Consider the following 14,210-nt stretch of genomic DNA (forward strand, 5'->3'; position numbering starts at 1 on the left):
CACCAGGGACGCCTTCAAAAACGCCACCCGCATACACCACCAACTGATCCGGACTGCCAAGAAAGCTGCACTTAAAGACCGGCTAGACAACAACGCCCACAACAGCAAGGAATTATTCAACATCGTCAAAGAATTTACCAACCCCTCAGCCGCCTCCAACGTCATCACTCCCTCTCAAACCCTTTGCGACTCCCTAGCCTCGTTCTTCCACAACAAAATCGCAGACATCCACAACAGCTTCGACAACCAACCCGGAGACCAACCCACCCAACCCTCTGCCATACCCTCACCCACCTTGAACATCCTTAATGACTGGAACCCAATCTCCACTGAGGACACCATCCGCCTGATGAACTCCATTCACTCAGGATCCCCTACAGACCCATGCCCCCACCATATCTTCAACAATCAGACTCCATCATAGCACCACACCTCCGAGACGTCATCAACTACTCCCTCAACTCCGCCACCTTCCTGGAAAGCTGGAAACACGCCGAACTCAGCGCCCTTCTGAAAAAACCCACAGCTGACCCCACCGAACTCAAAAACTACTGCCCCATCTCGCTCCTACCATTCCCGGCCAAAGTCATCGAGAAAGCTGTCAACAACCAGCTCGCCGCCTTCCTCGAAACCAACAAATCCCTCGACTCCTCACAGTCCGGCTTCCGAGCCAAACACAGCACTGAGACCGCACTCATCGCAGCAACAGACGACATTCGAACTCTACTGGACAATGGAGATACAGTCGCCCTCATCCTCCTTGACCTCTCCGCAGCCTTTGACACAGTCTGTCATAGCACCCTCCTACAACGCCTCAGAAACATCGGAATCCAAGGAAAAGCACTGGAATGGATCACCTCCTTCCTTACCGGAAGAACTCAGAGAGTCCGCCTTCCACCATTCAAGTCAGAGGCCACTGAAGTCATTTGCGGCGTGCCACAAGGATCTTCACTCAGCCCCACCCTCTTCAACGTATACATGAGCCCCCTCGCGACCATCGCACGCCAACACAACCTCAACATCATCTCCTACGCTGATGACACTCAACTGATCCTCTCACTGAGCAAAGACCCGAACACCGCCAAAACCAACCTACATGAAGGAATGAAAGAAGTAGCCGAGTGGATGAAGCACAGCCGTCTGAAACTGAACTCAGACAAAACAGAAGTCCTTATCTTAGGTACCTCCCCCTCCGCCTGGGATGACTCTTGGTGGCCAGAGGCCCTTTGAAAAGCACCCATCCCGACGGACCACGCACGGAACCTGGGCGTCATCCTGGACTCCTCACTCTCGATGAACAGACAAGTCAACGCCGTTTCTTCATCTTGCTTCAACATTCTTCGCATGCTCAAAAAAACATTTCGCTGGCTCCCCACCGAAACTAGAAAAACGGTCACCCACGCACTGGTCACGAGCCGCCTGGACTACGGTAACACCCTATACGCCGGTACCACTGCAAAACTTCAGAAAAAACTCCAACGCATCCAGAACGCATCAGCCAGACTCATACTAGACATCCCGCGTAAAGACCACATTTCTAGTCACCTGAAAAACCTCCATTGGCTCCCCGTCAATAAGAGGATAACATTCCGCCTCCTAACCCACGCACACAAAGCACTCTACGAACTTGGACCCGAATGCCTCAATACACGACTTTCCTTCTACACCCCCTCCCGTCAGCTACGCTCCTCCAACCAAGCCCTTGCTGCCGTACCTCGCATCAACAAAACCACCATGGGAGGAAGATCCTTCTCCTACCTGGCAGCTAAAACCTGGAACTCACTTCCCATTCACCTTCGCCTCACTCAGAACCACCTAGCATTCAGAAAGCAACTTAAAACTTGGATATTCGACAAGTAATTCCCCACCCTTCCTCAAGCGCCTTGAGACCCTCTGGGTATGTAGCGCGCTATATAAATTATTTTGACTTGACTTGACTTGACTCCTGTCAAATATGGTATATATACCTCTGTGTATCATTTGTAATCAATGTTTGGAGTCATGAGTATAATTTACGCCCGAAAAAAGATTTGTGAATTGCCAAGTCTAGCTACACATCTACATTGTTAGCACAAAAATGTAATATTCCCAAAATTATGACATTACATTGAGGTGTATAAATATGCAGCTGTTCATGGCAAAGTTATTCGGCCAGAGCAGTGTGAACAACCTGAACGTGGACAGTTTTTATTTTTACATAAAATGCACTGGAGATGAATAACGCCAAACTTAATAAATAAAGTTTTTAAAAAAACATGCACACTTGCTTCAAAAATTGACACAATGATGCACAATATAGCACTAAATGATGAATTATGCATTTCATATAATTATGAGTAATTTTGCATTATGTTTCAGACATTTCACATAATTACGCAAAAGCAAATTGGCCAATTTTTGCACCCCCCTAATACTGTTGCATGTAGTACACGCAAGCAACTTTATCTTTCCCATCAGTTACCTCTGGAAACACCTGCATTCTGCAGAGATGGCTTATAGGCAGTATTTCGTTTCAAGCACAATGTTCTTTTCGAACTGGAATTCTCATGAGAACAAACAGGCTCTATTTCATAACTGAGGCATAAGCAATAAAACAGTATTCCCTGGGGTTACCCTGTGTGGTCTGACAGCGAAGGATTCTGCTGTAGGCCTGCTTGATCTCTCCATGAAAGAATAATGTCATGTTCCTAGTCCTGGCCTAGCTCTCTACAATTCAGTGTGATCACGTGCCTAAGTGCAATTGGTTCAATTAGGCATTTCCCATAATGCACTACAGGACAAAATTAAAGTTTAAACATGATTATTCACAATGGTCATGCTTGAAAGGGAGGGAATCTTTTCCTGTTGGTGTCCACTTATATTACTTACCTAATAATCCCTGTAGTTGTTCTGGCAGTATGTACCCCGAGATTTCTCCAACTTTCTATAATTTACTCCTGCAAATTTTCCAATACATAGTAATTCAACATGAGTAAATCAAGTGATAATGTGCATTTTCATATATACTATTTTCATTTTTTTCAAATATATTTCCTTGTGGAGGACTATGGTCTCTCACACGCTCTTGAAATATGGGGTTGTTACTTCTATTTCTCATTCGTTAAAGGCACCTTCTCCTGTCTTTGATAAATTAGACTGCATATGAAGGGTGGGAAACCATCTGAAATATGTTTGTGAATATCCAGAGATATACAGGTTTTTGTGCATCAACTTCATTTTAGCAGGTCAACCCCGGGTTAACTCAGCCTTTCTTGCCCAACTATAAATGTACAATTTATACTGTAATAAATGAATTTTAAGATTTTTGAAATTCTAGAAATTCTGAATCTGTGAACATATAGAATTATGGATTGCTTGCTGTACGTTGCGAGTTTGCTTTCGACCAGGGGCGGCTCCTCCGTAATGGGAGGGGCGGGCAGGGCCGGACCATAGTAAGGAGGAATAGGGTGCACTTATATGTGGTGTGCACTTATATGTGCGCATGTCCGCTTGGCTGGCCATTTCAGGCCGGCCAAACAGACAGGCGCATGTATGTTTCTCCAACCCAACTGTGTTCCACAGCCGGGAAATGCCATAGGCTCCCATCCAAATCAGGCTACTCAGACCAATCCTGGTGCGGCTCTCATGCTAGGTATAGCATGAGAGCAGCCTCTGGATTGGGTGAGGAGGCTGTGCTTTCAGGCCCATCCACATCTGGGACGAGAGGAGCAGGAGCAACGAGGTGGCAGGGATTGGAGCGGCAGGTAAGTGATTTTATTTATATTTTTTATTTCCCAACACCTCCCCCCATTTGTCATAAAATGAAGCGAGTGAAGTCTCAATGTGTGTACAAGGTTCACACAAACGAGTTTAAATATATCTTGCCTGGGGCCCCAAAAATATTTAAGATGACATGTCGTAGAGAGACAAAGTCAGAGCTAAGCAGTGAGTTAGAGAGGTTTATATAGGTAACAGAATACACAGTTAGTCCCCTTAGAAAGTGGGGACCCTGGGCAATCGCCCAGTTTTCGCATGCCTTAAAATGTCTCTGAATACAAGAAACACATTGAGCCAGATGTATCAACGCTTTCGTGGTTCAAAGTCACCAAAAATAATGCAAACCGTTGGAAAGTGTTGATTTAGTGAAAGATTTATTCGTACTGGGCAGTTGCTTGATTTGTATCAAGTAGGCATCCCATGGGTGGCACATTGGCATTCCTACGCCACAATGCATGGTTTTTGACGCAAAGTTCTATCTAGTGACATTTGTTGATAGGGCTTTGCACCAAAAGAATGTGCCCCCTCGAGTGTTTTTTTTCCTCCAAACTTTTCGTCTGTGGAAGAAAACATGCAGAAAGTGGGAAACATTTTAAAGTATGTCTGAGCCTAGTATTTTGCTCTGGAAGGATGCACTTCCAATTCAAAACCTATGCTGAGCATCAGTCACACACCTTTGCACTATGGTAGAAATGTGTGTGCGTGGTGTATGGCAGCCTAATTGTGCACCAGTGCTTGGAAAAGAGCAGCAGCACCATATTTTATCAGTTGTGCCGTACTCCTGCTCTCTCACATAACCCAGCTCAACAACTTCGGTTGACGTTGTGTCGCATCGAATATTAGTAAATCTGCCATGGTGTCCTACCACTGTCCCCTACCACTGTCTCCTAGCACTCTTATCAAAACCCTTCCCTCCCCCTTCCAATCACAAATAAAAATACTTGACATACTGCCACTTTCTGCATACACCCTCATTAATATTCTCCCCACACTTTCAGTTCCCCAGGACACAGTACCTGTGTCCTGCTACCCTTCCCATCAACCCCCTGGAATGATGTTCCGTCACCCTCCTCCCCAAGCCAAAAAATCAGCTGGCATTCTGCCATCTCCCCATCCTACCTCCTCACTCTTCCTCTGTGTCTCCAGCTTCACTATCCAATCTCAGATCCTGATCCACAAAGGTCCTCCGCACTCGTGGCGGAGGCCCCGCAGTCGTGGGGAAGCCTCCGCACTTCAGCAGAATCTCTGCAGTCAGAATTCTCATTGCAAAGATTTCCTGGAGTCTCCGCACTCAGGGCGCGTCTCCAGAATGAGAATTCTCATTGCAGAAATTTCGCCCCGAGTGCGGAGACTCCACCACGACTGTGGGGCTTCCCCCCGTGAGTGTGCAGACAACACCAAGACTGCGGGGCCTCCACCACGAGTGAGGAGACTCCACCACGACTGTGGGGCCTCCACGCATCTGTTGGAGCAAAAGTGACTCATTGCTGTAGTTGCTCATGAAAGTGACGCAACTTCAGCAATGTGCCACAACAGATAGGTGAGTCCCATTCAAAAAGTCTTGCGTCTTTCTTTACACCTGGTCTGAGTAGCCGTAGGGATTTTGACGCAGTGAAGGCATAGAGTGCCGCAGTGAAATCTACAAGATTTCACTGCGTCAGTTCTACATGGCTTTTTGCGTTGGATTGCCCATCCTGCGTACATTATACCTGACGCAGGTATAATGTGACAAAGAGCTTTACAACGTGACGCATCTCCTTAGATGCGTCACTTTGTAAATGAGCAGAAACATTCACGCCATGGTTGCGTCACAAAAGTCACGCACCGGCGGCGCAAAAGTCACGCAATGGGCTTTTAAATCTGCCGGATGGTTTTCAGCACACAGAACATTCTGATCCCAGATCTTTGGAAGGTTACTTGTGTTCGGACGTCACTTCCTGTTATGGTGGTTTTTGATGATAATTTCCTGCACTTCGAAACAACGAGTGAACATAAACTTGCATGACCGGAAAAGTTAATGCTGCAGCCACCCACGGCCTGGAATTCCCCCTATGGAGAGGTCATTGATTTTATTTGTGTTCATTTGGCTAATATGCCTTGAGAACAGCCTGCGGTGAGCTAACAGTGTTAAAATGTTTTGTAGACTATTTACTCTTTCAAATATATGAAAAACACTGTGTGCCCTGGGATTTTGATGAGTTTGCGAACTGCAATGTAGCACCTGCATTAAGCTTTTTGAAGAATATTTTTAATTTCACATTAGGATTTTGTCCGGTCCGTTTTCGCCACCCAGTGGACATAGCTAGAACACCTAGTATTTTTCAGTTGCTTTTAAAACTGGTTGTGAATGACTCGGGTGCTAAAAAGACATTCAACTAATTTCTTTTTTTATTTCTGATTTAAGAGATGTGTTAAACGTACAATGATAAACTCAGCATTACAAGTTTATATCAGCTTTCTAGGTCGTCCTTCCGTAAATACCAAAATGGTAGTAAGTGTAGGATTTTGTCTAAAGTTAGTTCTGTGAATCGTGCCCACTGTGTTTAACGTCCCAAAATCTGTTGTGATGAAGGACTAGTAGACGAGAAGTATATTTGAAGAATATTTATTAGTTTTAGTTGCAGGATGGTATTCCAGGTCAACAGCCCCACCATGAGCAGCCTGTCTGCTGCTCAGCCCAAACGCCAACAATCACACCTCACTGTACAGGCACCCAAACATTCCATTCATCTCCATCACACCAACATTCCACTCATCAGGGGAAATGCATGAATACCGAAGCAAGATATATTATAACATGCACATTATAGTTTATAACGCCCCAAAATCCGTATGGTGCGTTAAATAAATACAATTTCCCCAGCTAAATTTTGATAGCTTTGACCTGGCGAAATTTAAAGAAGGTTGAGTAATTTACGCATCTGAAAATTCTCGGATGCAGTAAATAAAACACAACTCATAACTCGTGTGTAAATAGGGTTTTACGGACAGGTCGGAATTAACCGACCCACTTGTAACCAAGCCCTAAGTGGTGTAACCATTCTTACTCATTCAAATGGAGTGATTGTGTGCTATCAGTGGATGGTCATGAAACCAGATTTGATCACACCTTATTACTAGAAGGCAGGAACACTATTCTGATCTACGGAGGTGTGCACCATGTGGCAAGGAGGACATGTTTTTCAGGGAATGAGCCTGTTGGTAGCGCTGCTTATAAACAGGCACAGAGGCTGTTTGAAGTAACACAACTTATACTTAATGTTAAGCCAAATGTAGTTTATTGTCCATCAGTACCAACAGACATAGAAGATAGATTACGACACTGTTCTTTCAAAAATTGTTTGCCGGTAGCATAGATCTTTTTCTAGAAAAACAAGTTTAAGGAAACCAAAGGTCTGATGTTGATTACCAACATATTGACTTTGTCAATTCTCATTTATTTTTGTTTTAATGTCTTTGTGATTTTTTTTTAATGATAAAGTTTTATAGAAATACTCAATCAGAAACTCAATGATGGCCGCTCGTGAGGGCATGAGCGCATTTGCATATGTATGAACATGTGGATGTCTTCAAATGTTTTTGTATTTAAGTTTTATGGAAATGTTCAGAGTTTGTCCCATGTGCATACACGTGTCTTCTTTTAATTCGTTTTGGGTTGTCAGGAGTAAATTATTTTCTCTTCATCCACCTTTTCTCACCCCAGTCATTGCTAGAGAGCTTGCCTCTTGTTGATAGATACTCCACAGACAAAAATATTATACATTCTATGGTGCGTTCCCTCCAAGATGGTGTGTGTCCTGCCCCTTATTATTGATATAAGTAGGAAGTCCCTTCCTTTCCCCTCCCCTCCCCTCCCCTCCTGCTAGGGCCCTTTGCCTTGTTTTTTCCACCATCTTTTTCATTGGAGCTAAGTCTCTGGGCGCCTTACCACTGCCAATCAGTGCTGAGGTGCAGGTGCTCTCTCCTAAGAACATGGCTGCCACAGGCCCCTGCTACTGCGGGGTGGCCTTTTTAGACACACACTAGTAGTCAGGAGCAGGCTGGGACATTAGGATACAGTAGCACTGCCATCCCGCCTTTTCTGCCCATAGCATAGAATGTGGAAGCTCCTGGAACCTTCCAGAATAGGGGAGTGGTTACACTTTGCCGCCTTGAGAGAGTGGTCACCTAACTTAAGGGTATAAGGGGAAAGGAGGGAAATCTGCCTGTCAGTTGGGGCATCACTGGACCTGGGGGAACCTCTGCAAGAGTTTAGGCGTTTGGGGCCTAAGGGAGGAACCTACACCACTGGAAATGACTGGGCCTAAACAATGCTTTCTAAGTTAGGTGAGGGACTCTGCCAGCCCAAAGATCTGGCAAAGCGTTGGGGAACCCAGGGAACCACCTCCAGTGAGCCAAGGGAACCATCCTACCTCTGAGCCACCAACTCAACCCCCCTTCTTCCCCCTCCCAAGGAACGACACCAGACGGGTGCTGAAACCATCCAGTGCCGCAAGGAAACACTTACCTGCTGTGAGGACTGCTGGGGGATCAACCAGGTAACAGCGCTGCACCATCCAAGCGCTTCCCTGCCAGAACTGTGCCCCCCTGTGCTGTCCTGCCTAAGCTGTCTTGCCCTGGACTGCTCAAAACTGAGTTCTACCGGAACTGCTTTCTCTCAAAGCGCTATTGCCAGCATCGCAGCTGCAAGAGGCTGCTTTTGTGTCTCACACGTTGTATTGTTCCAAGCGCTCTGCCTTCTAAGCGCCGAGCCCCTGAGAACGCTGTGCCTTAAAGTGCTGATCTGCTGAGAGACTGCCTTCATGTCCCGCAACGCTGTGCCCCAGAAAGCGATGTTGCCCGTCCTAGCGCTGTGCCCTTCCAAGCGCGTGTGTTGAGAGCACTGTGTCCGATGACCGCCACAGCCCGGAGTTACCTGTGCTGTCCTGGGGCGCCGATGAGAAGTACTTTGGGGCCCATAACACACCGCTGCGGCCCAGGCGCCCCATTTGCAAAGGCTCTGCTGCTTTATCCGTCCTCGTGGCGCCCCCGCAGCCAGGAGAGGGCCGCCCCAGTGCCGAGGAAGGCCGCACTGGGCCTATGAAGCTCCGGTCCCACCATCATGTGACCGGGGCGTCGGCCACGTCACAGGCCATGCCCCCGCCAACGCCGTGCAGCCATTGGGCCAGGCTGCCGCACCCCCTATTGGCGGTTGCGGGTGCGTCCCTCCCCAACAGCGTCCTGATTGGTTCCTGGCCCGGGAAGGAATGGCAGGCCCGTGGCCAGCTTTCAGCATCGGAGAGGGGTCTCCCAGGCGAGGGAGAGCCCCCGATCGGCCCCAGACCCACCAGGGACCCACAAAAATCATTGAGGAGCTGCGGGGAGCCCGCTTAGCCTGCACGGGCTCCCGCACTATGAAAAAGGCCAGGACTCGAGGTAAACACCCCTGGGGGAGGGCTAAAGACAGCAGAGGCGGTGGGGGCTGCAGAGGAGCCTGTGTAGGTAGTGAGGCAACCCCTTGACCGCCCCTCCCCATCCTGAGACTTCCGTTGGGCCATGTTGGCCCTAATTAGCTCTACAAAGGCCCCTGAGTTGGGCTTAAGACTGCCTTGGATCCTGTTGTGCTGGGCCCGAGTTAACCCTTTTTCTGGGAACTGTTCACGCTAGTATGGCCCCAGTTGGGACATGTGAAACATGATTTTTGAGGTGCCATTTGAGAAGGGGTTCATGTGTTTTAATGATCCTTATGCCTAGGAAATGTGTAACCCTGAAGTGTTCTATGCAATGTTGCCTGGTTTTTAAAGGAATGGTGTTACCTATACCTATACAATGAAATGTTACCTGATGAATTGATGCTCAGTTTATGATAATTAATTACTTACCTGCAATGAGACAAACCTAGATAAAAGAATCTTGTTTTAACCGATTAGCTGGTGTGGTGTCTTTTTATTGCGTGTGTTTCTCTATCTCAGTGTGAGGGTGTGCTGCACTCCTGCTTTATACCTAGACTTTGGGTGTTTTCCCGCTCGCGCCAAGCTACTGCAGTGGATCTGGTGACCCCAGTTCTTACACCTCCCCCTCTTCTCTTCTCTCTGGTAGAGCGAGGAAAACTACCAGTTCTCTGTCCAGTCCTTGTCTGCTTTCACTTCTCCGCTGGACTCAGGTTACTTACTTTGGTGGTGCGTAGGCAAGTGGCATTCAAGATGGCCACCTCTCCATGAGCTCCAAGAGGTCATGGTGCTTTACAACTGCATGCAGCATATTTTATCAAGTTGGAGACTCTGTATTTTGGATCTCCATGGCACTCTAATGTCCTGCACAAGAAGACTTCTGCTGTGAATGCTTTATTTTTGTTTTGTTTTTTTCTGTGACTCCATGATGACAGAAATGGCTTAATTATCTACTTTGACATGAATTCATTTGATGAGTAACTTACGTTTTCATACTCTCCTCTACAGTAACTGTTTAACAGTATCTTCCACCTGCATGTCTCAATAACCCCAATATATCCTTTTCTCTCATCTCCTAAATATGAATCGCCAATTTTAAGAATTTTAGTGCAATGCTCAAATGATTTGTATGACGGTCATTCCACTCTTACTGAATGAATCTTCTACCATGGTGTATTCTTTTGAAATTTTATCTACCACTGAGGTGGCCTCATGTTTTTCACTCTAATCCCTTTCAAATTGTTGGATTAAATTGTGGTGCATTAGATATCTATCCATATTCCCAATTAGTGAGATTCTTTTATCACGTTGAGCATCTTTTCTCCTTTGTTATCCACCTTTTGTCAATGGGCAGATCAAACTTTTTACTAAAAGTCTTTCACACTAAATTTAATCACAAGAAGATGTTTGTGAAAACCTAGATTATTATTAAATCTTTCTCTTCTGCATCTGGTGCCAAACCGAAACAAAATAATCCTCCCTCTCTGAATGCAGCTTCTAACAATCTTGGCCTTGACAAGATTCTTGACAAAATAAGAGAATTGCAACCTTTTATGATTACTACCAATGTGTACAACTGCAGCAAATTGCAGACAAATGGATATTAAAGGAGAATAGACTGACACAAGTGGAACAATGTGTCAGCGACATTCAGGTTTTGACTTCCAGAATTTCTAAAATGGAACAAAAGAAATGTCAGCTTCAAAAGCACACTGAAGACTTGGAGAACAGAAACAGGAAAAATAATGTATATATATAGTGAGCTGGAAGACGTTGACGGTGATGACATCATTGTCGTCCTCGAACGGTCTTTCCTGATCTTTTTGATATTTGTAAATCATTCCTTCGTAATCTGCAAATAGCACATCAAGTGGGGAAATTATGCATTGCTAATTCAAAAACTTGTGGTATTACCTTTCTATTTTTTAGTCTGGACATAATATCTACATTTCTCAAGATTTGTCCAACGTGATAAATCTGGCTAGTGGGTCCTTTATGGAGTTTTGGCACGACTCTTTTAGAGTGTTAAACGCTGTAATTAAGCCAGCAGCTCTGAAAAGAAACCATCTGTTCACAATGTATAGGGTTTATATAACACCTAAGAAACTGGCTAAATACTCTAACATAGATTACGACTGCCCGAGGTGCGGTCATCTGAAAGCAGATGATGTACATATGTTCGCTGACTGTCCCGAATTGGAGGTGTATTGGAGTAAGAGAAGGGAAGTCTTGGAAGATGTCCTCTTAATGCCTATATCAGTTTCAACGTTCACTATAATATCAGGGCTTATCACGACTTATCAGGTAGACGATATCTCCACGAAATTTGTTTTTTACATCATTTTGCTGGCAAGGCGAGAGATCTGTAGGGCGTGGAAGGACCCAACTCCCCCTACCTTTGCTAATTGCTTACGGCAGATCATGATAACAAGTAAATCAGATATGGCATGTGACCCATTGAGTGAGACTAATGTCTGGGAGGCCTTGGTGGCATGGCAACTTCGGTGATTGGTTTTCCAATGATTTGTCTGGAGCCCTGCTGGTTCCCTGGACTCCTAAGTAGCATGGGTGCCCAAAGATCGGCAAAAAAAAAGGAGTATGGAGGGGAAGGTAGTGGCTACTTGAGGATGCAGGCGTACCACCTTGCTATTGGTCGTAAACAACGAGGGCCGGTTCAGAATGACCAATGGTGCACGGAGGTGCCAGCTTTCTATCAAGAGTTCCATTCGTGATATATGAGGATTACCAAAAAAAAAAAAAAAAAAAAAAAGATTTGTCCGTTGCACCTAATACTAGAAGAAAATAATTTTTAGCTCTTTGTCCAATGCTCAGATATTTCGGCATTAAAGATAGCATTTTACATGCCTGCTTGTGTAAGATTCCACACTATGGGGTTTCTAGATCTTATAAGGATCCTGTTAAATTGAAGGAATATTTAATCCATCTCCAATGGCTATGGATACACTAAATTTTAAATCTTGAACTCCTCTGTGATTCTTAACCTAAAAATGTTGTACTGTAGTTTCTATTTATGTATTGTTGGACCTGGTTGTCTCTGCAGGGCCACCCCCAAACTTTTCACCTTCACCCCTCCTATTTTGCTGAATTTGTGTTTTATTGTTTCAAAACACTATGCACTTTAGTACTGCTAACCAGTGCTAAAGTGCTTGTCCTCACTAACTAAAACATGGTAATATTTGCTTACACCTGATTTGTATATTTAATTTACTTGAAAGTCCTTAGTAAAGTGGTATACCGTATATCCAGGGCATGTAATGTAAATGCTGATAGAGGGCCTGCGGCACTTATTGTGCCACCCACTGAAGTATCTCCTTAAAAATTGCCCAGGCCTACTATTGCAGTCTGTATGTAGTTTTAGACTGCAAATTCAACTTGGCAATAAATCCCCCGCCAAACATTAAACTCCCCTTTTATTGCATATCAGTTACCCCTAAGGTTGCACTATGACTTCCTCAGGGCTAAAAGTAATACAAATGGCAATGTTGTAATACAAGCAGAAATTACATATTAAAGAAAACAAAGTATGCTATCAATGTTGCCCTGTGCACGAAAACAAAAAAATAATGTGCTCCTCATGTGCACAGTGTAGTAGAAAACACTAACATGTTTTAAATGTTCACAATATTCAAATCAAGTATTCAGTGCATTTGCCGCTATTTATAAGCATGCCCAGATTTCAGAGACATTTGGTGATATATATTTTAAATTTAGGAAATAAACAGATCACGTTATAAGGATTTGCAACGCCCCTATGGTGTTGTGATACTTAGTTTTAGCCATAGCTTGTGATTATTCAAAAATTACTGATCACACATGTTAATGTTTAAGTTAGCAAGAGATGGCCACTTTTCCAGAAGCAAAAAGGGATTTTGCCTGGAAGAATAGAGAACTATGAAACATAAGACTAGGAGTGGGAGGTAAACTCCCATGTGGCTTTCCAGCATTAAATGCATGAGCGAGAAAATCTAGCTTCCCGGCGAGATTTCTAAATGCAAGCGGTCACACCAGCTCACTACCGCTCACCAGGAGAATTGAGTTGCAATGGGGTATACCCTAAGAACTCTCTGACCTGGGTCAGTAAAAGTAGATACAATAGCAATGGTCAGAGTCTAAAGATTCACTGTAACATCAAATGTAATACAAGCATTTAGTCATGTGTGGAGCAAAAAATGCTACATCCAAAGTGTGCTTCTATTTTTATTCATTATTTTAACACATTGTTGTTTAAGTACCCAATTCCAATCAATGAGTACCAGGGTTTATAGAATATCATTCTATTCAAAAATAGAGGATACGTTATTCAATTACTTCATTGAATCACACATTTGCCTTGGGGCACACCTCTCATATAATAGTATAGAACTTATATTGAGAAAACAGCACAAATGATATCAAATAATAACATTTCAACGCGCTCAAAGTGATGGAAAAAGGGAAGAGTTAGATGGGATAGGTGTGATGGGAAGGAAGTGAGGACTAGGTAAAGGTAGTTGTGACCTTAAAACAATCACAGTGCTATAAAATACATCCTTTACAGTCTATATTTCGATCTGTAGTTCCAATAAACTCTTTAACATAGGATCCGTTTTACTCTGTTAGTTATTCCTATGTGCAGAGAATAGATATGGTCTGGTCTACATTTCGACCCCCTGGATAAAGGGTAAATTAAATCCTCAGGCTGGGGTCTTCTTCAGGACAAGGAGAGACAGGAGCGCCTATGGACAGTAATTTTAAAATGAGTGTATCATGTTGTAAATAAGCTCAAGTTTTGCACACAGATGGAGCTCATTGGATTAAAAATGCTTACTTAATATGAGGCCCTTAGGTGGCCATTGTAGTAGGACCGTCGTTGGTTCCTTTCATTCAAGTGGTAATCCTGCATTCATCTAAAAGGGAGTATGTATAGCTGTCAGGTGCTATAAATAGCGTATATACGCACAAATTATCAAGACAACCTAAAGGGGTACTTACTGGGATAGGGAGCTTTCCATATCAATAATCCTG

Source organism: Lissotriton vulgaris, unplaced genomic scaffold, assembly GCF_964263255.1.
Source record: "Lissotriton vulgaris unplaced genomic scaffold, aLisVul1.2 SCAFFOLD_1040, whole genome shotgun sequence".
NCBI classification, from domain to species: domain Eukaryota; kingdom Metazoa; phylum Chordata; class Amphibia; order Caudata; family Salamandridae; genus Lissotriton; species Lissotriton vulgaris.